Here is a 10,516-nt window from a genome sequence, read left to right as displayed (position 1 = left end):
ACTGTGGCTCAAGTGGTAGAGCGCTAGCCTTGAGCTGAAGAGCTGAGGGACAGCGCCCACGCCCAGGGTACAGGCCCCACAACCGGACCCACCCCCCCAAAAAAAAAGCCAACCTTTGAGCAGAAGCAGCATTTACAGTCAGGGAAACACCAGCTGAGGTACCAAATAGTCCATTCCTTCCCCCCCCAACCCAGTTTCCAGTAAATACAAAGCTGGAGGCTTTTCCATTGTCACCCCACACAGTTTCCAGTGCCTGCCCCTATCTCTTTCCAGAACTTCAGCAGGACATTTAATTAGCATCAGACCTTTCCTTCTGTTGATGGGCTATAATTCTGTGTCCCAGCCTTCTTTTCAAGTGTATTATTGGAAATGTCTTGGGATATTGGAGTGATGTGTAGAAATATCCCAAGACCTTGGCAAAAGTAAAATTTACTTCTGCACAAGAGCTTAGTATGAGCAAGGGAAAAAGTATGCTTCTTAGCAAGTTGAGGTCTGAGGATTGCAGCCAGCCCAGGCAGGAAAGTCCATGACACTTATCTCCAATTCACCAGCAAAAGGCCAGAAGTGGAGCTGGGGCTCAAATGGTAGATCATCAGCCTTAAACTAAGGGACAATGAGTTCAAGCCCCAGTGCCAGCACACACAAAACAAAACAACTCTCAGCATAGTTTTTGTTGTTGTTGGTCATAGAGTCTGAACTTTGGGCCTGAGCATTGATCTTCTACTCTTCAGCTCAAGGCTAGTGCTCTACCACTCTAGCCACAGGGCCACTTCTGGCTTTTTCTGCTTATGTGGTGCTGAGCAATTGAACCCAGGGCCTCGTGCATGCAAGGCAAGCACTCTACCACTGAGCCACCTTCCCAGTCCTGGTTTTGGTTTTTAATAGTTCTGGAATTTGAACTTGGGGCCTCCTGCTTAGCTAAACTGGCAGTCTGCCACTTGAGCCACTCACCCAGCTTCAAGGAGTTTGAAAAGACAGTAAACATGAACTACCACCTTGGCTCAATGATATTTATTTAGAAAATGTGAGAAGCTTTTGAATTAGACCTTGTTAAGTGAGTTGGTAGAAAACTGTTCCGTTGATATGTCAAACTAATGAGTTGGAGGGTTAGGCTAGAATGATCTTCACTTACTTTTTTCAAAAGTAGACTTATTTATGGTATTTCCTGTGTTTCCTCACAGTCTATAGGAAACAGACCCATTTCCTGGTGTCATATTCTGAGGATTGGATCCAGTCTCTCCTCACTACTGGGGTTTTGTCTGTCCTAAGTTCAAGGTGGTGGTTCAAATAGTTCATTTACATCTTTCTAGTATACATCAGTGATTGGTTCATGCCGTCTCAGGGCGTTGAGGCAAACTTCCTGTTTATCAATGTGCACAGGGAATTCTGGCACATCAAGTGCTCAGTGCCTCTTGGCATCCTTTCCAGGTTGCTGTGTCATGGCCAGCCAGCCTCATCACTGGTCACAAACTGACTGCTGAAAGCCTTCTGGGTTTCTGATCAGCTGGTGGAATGGGCCACCTTTTCTGGGATATGATAATGACTAGCACATCTTTCTAAGGGGGCTTCCCAGAGAGCTGTTGTCTCGATGCTGCAGTGATGGTCTGTCCCCATGGAGGACTCTTTGCTAGCATTCTTTGCCTTGTTCTGACAGCCATTTATGACCCTGCCCTCATCAGCGGGCAGTTTCTGCTTTGTTTTAAAATTCTAAGGCTCCAGGTAAGGAAGTGGAATCTTCCACCTGGAACTGCAGAGCACCTTGTGTCTTGTCCATCTGTGGATCCACTCTGAGGCTGTGGGGTCAGACTCGGGACACCTGCTGCCCAGGGCCCTCTGCGACCTTTGCCACAAGTTCCAGTGAAGACTCAGAAGGCCTTGTATCCTAATGGGACCTCCAAGGTCCTCCTGGAGGCCTGCCTTGGTCCAGTACTGACTCCTGTGCTGCTCACTGCTGGTCCCAGGCACCCAGCAAGGACGGCCCTGGAGTTACAGAGCCATAGGCAGAACTTGGTTGAGGCACCACAGTTTGATCACTGAGAAGGGATGTAACTGGGGGAAACCAGAAGAAACCTTCTAGCTTTCAGTGGATTCATTTACTATTTTTGAGGCCATGCAGATAAGGAACATTAAGTCTCTTCCCAACTTTGCTACAGGTAATAACTGCTCACATATGGTTTATGGTCACAACTGCCTATGTTACTTTGCAGGGACATGAAAGCTGCTTTCTCTCTGCTTTCTCAGATTGAGCTATAGATAACTCAAAGTAATTTCAAGGTTCGAGGGGAACATCTTACTCCTGTGTTGACAGGTATATCAGATGACAGTTTCCAAAGCGGATAAGGCATCAAACCGACACATCCGTGTCCTCTATCCTGTGCTCACCAAGTTCAGATACATGGGGAGAAAAGGCCCCCAGAGGCCCTGGCTCCCCAGAGGCACGCTTCAGGGTGGGGAATGGCATGAAGGCCCCAAACCTCTTCCTGGAACTGTTGAGAGACAGAGGTTCACCCAAGATCCTTTTTTTCCTTCCTTCCTTCCTTCCTTCCTTCCTTCCTTCCTTCCTTCCTTCCTTCCTTCCTTCCTTCTTTCCTTTCTTTCTTTCTTTTTCTTTCTTTCTTTCTTTCTTTCTTTTTTCTTTTTCTTTCTTTCTTTCTTTCTTTCTTTCTTTCTTTCTTTCTTTCTTTCTTTCTTTCTTTCTTTCTTTCTTTCTTTCTTTCTTTCTTTCTGTTCTCTCCTGGTTCAGTATTTTCTTCAGTGTGGGCTTAGTAGCCATGAATTTGAATTTCTTTGTCATGGAAGAGTTTTGGCTTTTCCAATCATGAAAAAAGATAGGTTTCTTGGGCACAGTAATTAGGTTGGCAGTTATATTTGTTCAGTGCCTGAAATACGACCATTTCATGCTTCCTTGCTTTAGTTTCTGTTGAGAAATGGCTGTTCTGATAAGTTTGCCTTTATAAGTTCCCTGATGCTTTGCTTCACAGCTTTCATGATTATTTCCTTTTTCTGCTTACTTACTTTCGTGAAATGGGAGTTTATTTTCTGCTTGGTATCCTAAAAGCCTCCTCTACCTGGATGTCCATCTCAAGTTTTAAGAAATTTTCTGATTATTGGTTGAATTTTTTTTTTTTTGCTATCAGCTTGCATCTCTTCTAGGCTCATGATTCATAAGTTTGGTCTTTTCATGGCATACCAGAGCACATTTTTGCAAACTTCGTATTATTATTTTCAATGTTTTGATCTAATTTACAGCTTGATCCAGTCTTGATTAGGCTTTAGGCTTTTACCTGATGAAACTTTTAATTATCTGAATTTCAATTTGTCCCTCCCCCCCACTCTGATTTCGATATCTTTACTGAATTCCTCATCTTGTGTGGCATTCCTGTATTCAGCTGGATGTTTGCATTGTTTCAATTTAAGTAGTGTATTTGCATACCCTTTGAATTCATTGAGTTATCTGTGCCCTCTTTAATGGTAATATTTTTTGTGTTTTTGGTGACACTGAGGTACTCTGAGCCTTGCTCTTGATAGATAGATATTCTTCTACTTGAGCTATGTCCCCAGTCCTTTTTGTTCTTAGTCATTTTTCTGGATATGGTCTTGTGTTTTTGCCTGGTGCTAGCTTTGATCCCCAATCCTTATCTTTACCTCTCATAGAGCTGGGATTACAGATGGTGAACCACCTCACCCAGCTTGTTCAGACGGGAGTTTTACTGAAGTGTTCTCTCTCCCCTCTCCCCAGACCCCCAAGGCTGGCCTTGAACTGTATTCTTTCCCATCTTTGTCCCTGAGTAGCTGGGATTATTAATTTGTGCCACCACATTGGTTATCATTCTTTTCCATTTTTTGGTGTTTCATCTACTTCCCTTGTATTAGACTCCGTTTTGTGGAGTCTCCCTATTTTGGAGGAGTTACGTTACCCACTTCATACTGTGACTTCTACTGAGCTTTGTGCTTCTGAGGCCAAGACATTGAGAGTTTTCCCCACTTGTCTTTCAGTTCAGACATTCTCAGTGCTCCGAAAGGACTCAGTATGGCAAATTCAGGTACAGCTCCTTGCCACTAGACTGGGATTGTAGCCATTTGATAACCACATACCTGCTAGTGTTGTCAGGGTGCTGAACCTGATCCTCAGTGTAACCAGGAAAATTAGGTGTGGTCTCTTATAGTTTTATTGCGCAAGTTGTTATGGGTTAAGGCAAGGCAAGGGTCAGTTGTCCACTTCTGTGCTTGAGAAGTTTGCTTCTCTTAGGTACTGGGAGTTGCTGCTGGCCATAGGAGCTCTGCAGCCTTGAAGTGGGTGGATTTCCAGCTGCTCTGCAACCCTTCCCCAAGCTGTCAACACAATCTTTGCATGCCTATCTAGTCTGTGTACTTTCTCTGGCGAGATGTCTCTTTGACTGTTTTTGAATGAAGTCGCTTATTTTCTGATAATTGACTTTTGTTTGTTGGTTGGGTGGTCATGGGGCTTGGATTCAGAGCCTAGGTCTCTGAGCTTTTTTTGCTCAAGACTAGCGCTCTATCACTTTGAGCCACAGAGCCACTTCTGGTTTTCTAGTTTTTAATTGGAGATAACTTTCCTGCCCAGGATGGCTTTGAACCACGATTCTGAAGTATCAACCCCCTGAGTAGCTAGGATTACAGGTGTGAGCCACTGGCGCCCAGCAATAGTTGATTTTTTTTTTTTTTTGAGTATGTATGCCCGCACTAGGACTTGAACTCAGGGCCTATGCTCTTGCTTGGCTTCTTTGCTCACAGCTGACATTACAACCACTTGAACCATGCGTTCAGTATGGCATTTTGCTGGTTAATTAGAGACACAGTCTCAGACTTTTCTCCAAGGGTTCACCTTCAACGCTGATCCCCTTGTGTGGCTCAGATACAGGTGTGAGTTGCTCACGCCCAATTCTTGTAGTTGGTTTTGAAGAATTATTTGTATTTTTGTATCAGTCCTTTACCTGACTTGTGATTTACAAATATTTTTCTCCTCATTTTAACTGGCCTTTATTTTCTTAACTTTTGAAGAGTTAATAGCTTTTTTCCTTTTAATAAATCATTAATTTGTTTTGTTTGGGTATCGTGCTTTTGGTGTTGAACCTACAAATTCACCACCAAATCCCAAATCACCTTTGCTTTGCTTGCCTATAGACATTTAATTCTGTATTTTACACTAGTGCTATAGTTTCTTTTGACCTGAGCTTCGGTGTGGTGTGTAGAGTACATATTTAGGCTTCTTGTTTAAACATATGGGTATGAAGTTGCTCCCTGGATAGTTTTATATTCTTTGGTTTCATTCTGGGACTCAGGGAAGCCCTTCTGTATCTTTTATACCTTGTGTGACAAGACTGGAGTAGGTATCCTAATCTAGGAACTGGTTTGAGGATTATTTTTTCTTAGTATTTAGACAACTTGGATAGTGCATGAGAGGCCTCCCTCTGTTGGAGGAAACAGGCACCATGCCTAGCTCCCTGGGGGCCCTGGGGACGGTTTCCTCTGAATCTCCATGTCCTGATGGTTCTTTGCATGTCTCCAGCTACTGTTCTTCCATGAATGTACAGATTTATTCTCAGCTGACCCTCCTGGAGTCCCTCTAACTATCTGGATGCCTTTCCCCATGCTGCTCTTTCTTGTTCAGTACTGCTCAGTTTTCTAATTTTAAAGTCATAAGATTGGATTATGAAAACATTTTTGTTTTGAAACATGCATAGACCCACAGGAAATTGTGAACATAGTATCTATGTCTGTCACACCCAGCCTCCCTAGTGGTGACATCTCACTAGGACCCAACCAGACCAGAAATCCATAGGCTCACATGGTAGGGCACCTGCCTAGCAAGTGTGTGTGTGTGTGTGTGTGTGAGAGAGAGAGAGAGAGAGAGAGAGAGAGAGAGAGAGAGAGAGAGAGAGATTCATTAAACTATAAATTGCCTACAGCTATCCGAGGCCTGGGAGAATGTGCTTCTTGCCTCGGAGTGCCCTCTTGTGACAATATCTGGAACTGCAAGCACTGTGGCAGGCTGGCCCCAGTAAGTAGACTGGTTTCCTGGGGATGAAAGTTGGCAAATCTAACCCAGCCAGCACTGAGTCTGTACCTGAAACTTGGGAATTCTTGATGAGTAGAGATTCATGTCACATTTGTGCAGGATGGAAATCCAAGGGAAAGTCACCAACATTTGGTATCTAGTCAAGTCTGCAGCCTCCATGGTGCAAAGCAGAAGGGCAAGAGAGGCAAATTCTCCCCACCAGGCCCTTTTGTAAGGGTGGCTAACTCCACTCACCAGGAAGGAGCCCCTGTGGCCTGAGGAACTTTCCAAGGCCACACCTCCTAACAGGACCACATGAACAACACGATTGCTTGGATAATATGTACATTTTGGAGGAGACATTTTCAGTCTTCAAGGCCTTGGCTTCTAAGGTGGGACTTGGTCACAACCTGAAGGGACTCAGGGAGCAGAGGAAACCCTGTAGCAACTTGTTAGATAAACCATAAAGTACAATAATCCTGAGGCAGGTCCTATAGTGTGGGCTATAAAAAGGGTCAGAGATGGGAAGGCTGAGCAGATAGGCTGTGTAGAGGGCACGCAGACCTTGGGGGCGCAGAAGGACCTTTGGCTTTGGCTTCGAGTTAGGTAGAGACTACTAGGAAACTTTTTTCTTTTCCAGTCCTGGGGCTTGAACTCAAGGCCTGGGCACTGTCCCTGAGCCTCTTTGTGCTCAAGGCTAGTAGCTCTATCACTTGAGCCACAGCACCACTTCTGGCTTTTTCTGAGTAGTTTATTGGAGATTAGAGTCTCACACACTTTCCTGCCCGGTCTGGCTTTGAACCACGATCCTCAGATCTCAGCCTCCTGTGTGGCTAGGATTATAGGCATGAGTCTCTGGTGCCAAGCAGACCTGGAGAATTTTATCTGTGTTGTGATCCTACTTTGTTTTTTTTTTTTTTTTTTTTTAAGAATCAGCTGTCACTATGCCTATAATCTTAGCTACTCAGGAAACTGAGATCTGAGGATCATGATTCTAAGAAGCCAGCCTGGGCAGGAAAGTCTGTGAGACTCTTATTTCCAGTCAATCAGCAAAAAAAGAGATAGAAGTGAAGCTGTGGCTTAAGTGGCCAGTCTTAAGAAAAAAAAAGCTAAGGGAAAGCACAGTGGTCCTGAGTTTAAGGCCCCCCTCTTACTCTTCCTCCAAATCAGATCTGAGTGCTCACTTTGAGAGCCTGCAAGAGCAATACAGAACTTTGAACACACACACACACATACACACACTCCCTGGAGTGTGCAGGACAGGGTTCTTGGCAGTCACTGAAATGTGTTTGTGGGAAGAATGGAGCCTCGAGCCACGGTGTAGATTCTCATCCATTTGTTTTGTTCTCTCTGGAGAGTCTCCATCCTTTCTCTCCCATGAGGCAGAGCTGTCAGATGACATGGGCGTAGTCTGTTCTTCTTGGCAGGAGAGGCCTCGAGGGGGAACTGTGGTGTGGTGAGGGTGGAGAGGGCCTCAGCTGGCCGTTGGGGCTCTGGGGCTCAGGGAGAGACACTGCCTGATTGGGACTCTGCCCAGGTGTTTGCATACTGAATATAAATCCTCTCTCCTGTGTCACTGACACATGGGCTTGTCTCACTTTTCATAGAGACATGAGTATTGAGAAATGGCGTTTGAATCCATGATAAATGGCAGCAAAGCCTAGGGAAGGCTCAAGCACACCCAGAGTGCCGTTCCTATCCTGTGTCAAGGAAGGAGCACATAGAGGTGTCTTGACAAGGTCTCTGACCAGTCTTCTCCTAAGCTGCCATCCACAAGCACAGCCTCCTCACTGTGGCTCGAGCAGCGCTGGGTAGGAGCAGCCTACAGCCAGCAGTAGGACCAGCTTGTTTTCAGTCTCTCTTCCATTCCCCTCATCCTGGAGCACTGGGCGGACCATCCAGCATTCTTAGGGTCAGTCTCTCATGACTCCACAGTGGCATTATTAGACCTGTATCAGAGTGGAGTTCATTTATCCACTCAACAAGGATTTTATCCACACTTCCTGCACATCAGCCACTTTATAAGCAAGGGAGGAGAGCATCAGGAGCCTTGCCCTGGGGGAGTATGGGATACATGGTACCAGCCAGATACCAGGTGACCTAGTGTCCCATTTGCCCATTTAAAAAACCCACATGATGGAAAATGAATTCCAGATAACAAGTTCTCATTTGCCTGATGTTAGGTCAGCTCCCCCTCGGTGTGCACAGTGTGCACACGCACCTGCTGTGCTTTCCAGAGTCTGTCTGTCTGGCGTCCAGCCTGGGAAGGAGGGTGGTCCAAGCCCAGGTAGTTTGGAACCATCTGCACATCCAGAACCCAAATCAGGGAGCTGTGGAAAGACTTGCCTGTTTCCTCCCCTCCATTTTATTCCCTGCCTTTTTTTGTCAGTCATGGGGCTTGAACTTGAGGCCTGAGCCACTATCCCTGAGCTCTTTTGCTCAAGGCTAGCACTCTACCCCTTGAGCCCCATTGCCACTTCCGGTTTTCTGGTGGTTCATTGGACATAAGAGTCTCACAGACTTTCCTGCCTGGGCTGGCTTTGATCCGAGATCCTCACATTTCAGCCTCCTGAGTAGCTAGGATGACAGGCATGATCCACGGGCTCCTGGTTCCCATTTTCTTTTGACACATGGACTACACATCGTGGTCAGGCAAGATATGCTTCACAATGAACCATGCTTAAATGCGATGGTGTCACCCAATCTTTAAGATTCTTTTGTGAGTCTGATGATCCAGGCATGGCATGGCAGGGTGGCAGTCAGGGCTGGAGAGCTCTGAGGTGTGGGGTCAGCTGAGGCGGTTCTATAGCTGCCACCCTGGTAGAATCCTTCTGATCAGGAAGGAAGAGCCATATGAAGCCCTGAAGGCTTCCTCTGGCCCTTGTCACTTTCCATTGAGCATGATCAAGTCCCAAAGCCAGGGTGTGGAACTACAGGGGCCATGAGGCAGCCACTACAAGGGTGCGTGGATGCAGGGAGAGGCCTTGAGACAGGTCATTCCATCCACCACACACCGGGCAGTGCTTGGTAAATCATCAGCTGGCTCACGCTCCGTGCTGATTTGCATATCGTCTCACTTTGAAAGTGCTCCCACTTAGAGAGAACCGCTTTCACTTGATTTCCCCAGGGGATGGGGTTCAGCTATGGCAAGTACAGAGGGGTAAAGCTGCTGTTGGTTCTTAGAAAAAACAGAAGAGCTTTTTTTTTTTTTTTGATTCTGTAAAGAAGATGCCAAACAAGTGAGTCAGGCACATAGGACCAGGACTGAAAGATCCATTAGCAAAGCCATTAGACAGTACTTTCCAGAGAGAGGCTGAGGAAGTGGCCTCCCAGCCAGGGCAAAGCTTTCGATCTTTCTGGAAACCGGTGGGGGAGGAGAAGACTAACCCCAAGTCTGTGCCAGGAGGGGTCCGCACACCATCTCACTAATGCTCACCACAGACCTATAAAGTTGGTATTTTTAAACCCATGAAATGGAGCACTTCAATCCCAGCAATTCCAGTCCCTCTCTCTGCACAATGCCTTGAGTGCCTGAGAGGAGTCATTTGCTGGCAGTGCTGGAGAATTTGGAAATGCAGGTTAAAGCCCCTCGCCTTCCGGGTCCCAACCAGGGGCTTGATGTGTAGAAAAGCCAGCACAGTGAACCCCTGACGTACCACAGGTGCAGGCCACGTGTCTGGGAGACAGCCTGCCAGGCCTGTTCTGTGCTCACTGTGGTGTACCCCCCCTTTGCTCACTGACCCCAGTCCCGGTCCCCAGGTACCACTCAGGGACAGTGTGGCATGGGGCAGATCGAATGCCTTCCTTCTCTTGGTGCCATCTTGGAGGTCTGAGAGCTGAGTATTTGCTGTGCCTTGGCCCACATACAGTTTCCCAGGGGCTTTAGTGACAGAGGGGTTGCGTGGAGGAGAATGGGGCTGGCAGAAGGAAGCACCAATCTCCTTCCTCCCACCCCATCTTATCTCCTTCTCTGTTTCCTACCTGGCCACAGTCCACTCCGGGACCCTACTTTCCCTTCACCCCACTGGGAAAGGGCTCCCTGCCACCTACCCCACCCCAGCCTGCTCTCTCCTTCCCATTCTGTACTCTCAGACTACATCAGCCCCACATTGTTTTCTGATGGAGGAATTGGAAACTCCAGCAACCCCTGCCCCAGGTCATGAATGCCTTCTGTGGTAGAGCTGAATTCAAACTAAGAGCTCAAGGCTCCAACCACAAGTTCTTGCCTCATAGCCACTTCCAAGTAAATGCTGCAGTGCTTCTCACATTAAATTGTTGGGGGAGGGGAGGGTCTAGTTAAAAAGCAGATTCTGTGATGGGGTGTGATGGCACACACCTGTAATCTCAGTTACTTAGGAAGACACCGGAGGAGGATTGTAGTCTGAGCCCTGCAAAACAAACAATAAGCAGGACTGGGGTTGTGGCTCAAGTGCTAAGGCACTTGCCTAGCAAGTACAAGGCCCTGAGTTCAGTCCCTAGTGTAGTCAAAGAGGAGGG

Source organism: Dipodomys ordii, unplaced genomic scaffold (assembly GCF_000151885.1).
Source record: "Dipodomys ordii isolate 6190 unplaced genomic scaffold, Dord_2.0 Scaffold2, whole genome shotgun sequence".
In the NCBI taxonomy this organism is placed as follows: Eukaryota; Metazoa; Chordata; class Mammalia; order Rodentia; family Heteromyidae; genus Dipodomys; species Dipodomys ordii.
The sequence above is the reverse complement of the archived record's forward strand: the minus strand, read 5'-3'. Positions refer to the sequence as shown.